This window comes from Limulus polyphemus, unplaced genomic scaffold (genome assembly GCF_000517525.1).
Source record: "Limulus polyphemus unplaced genomic scaffold, Limulus_polyphemus-2.1.2 Scaffold481, whole genome shotgun sequence".
Lineage (NCBI taxonomy): Eukaryota > Metazoa > Arthropoda > Merostomata > Xiphosura > Limulidae > Limulus > Limulus polyphemus.
In genome coordinates, this window is record NW_013666091.1 from 108,449 (window position 1) to 109,308 (window position 860).

The window sequence follows — 860 nt, forward strand, 5'->3', positions numbered from 1 at the left end:
TGTAGTAATAATTATATCACAAAGCAGCATAAAGTAGATATTATTTCAACTAGTTCTGATAGCGCATATCCTGTAGTAATAATTATATCACAAAGCAGCATAAAGTAGATATTATTCCAACTAGTTCTGATAGTGTATATTCTGTAGTAATAATTATATCACAAAGCAGCATAAAGTAGATATTATTCCAACTAGTTCTGATAGTGTATATTCTGTAGTAATAATTATATCACAAAGCAGCATAAAGTAGATATTATACCAACTAGTTCTGATAGTGTTTCGCCCGAATTAAATCGATCCATAATAAATATGTCAGAATCTAGCATTAAGTACAACGCTGTAGCGAGCTAACACGTTATACCAATATATGAACTACGACGTTGTACCGACATCAGATGTTATATTAGTGTAGGTTGTACAACACTGTAGCGAGCTAACACGTTATACCAATATATGAACTACGACGTAGTACCGACATCAGATGTTATATTAGTGTAGGTAGTACAACACTGTATTGAGCTAACATGTTATTCCAATATATGAACTACGACGTAGTACCGACATCATATGTTATATTAGTGTAAGTAGTACAACACTGTAGCGAGTTAACAAGTTATACCAATATATAAACTACGACGTAGTACCGACATCTGATGTTATATTTGTGTAGATAGTACAACACTGTAGCGAGCTAACATGTTATACCAATATATGAACTACGACGAAGTACCGACATCATATGTTATATTAGTGTAAGTAGTACAACGCTGTAGCGAGCTAACATGTTTTACCAATATATGAACTACGACGTAGTACCGACATCATATGTTATATTAGTGTAAGTAGTACAACACTGTAGC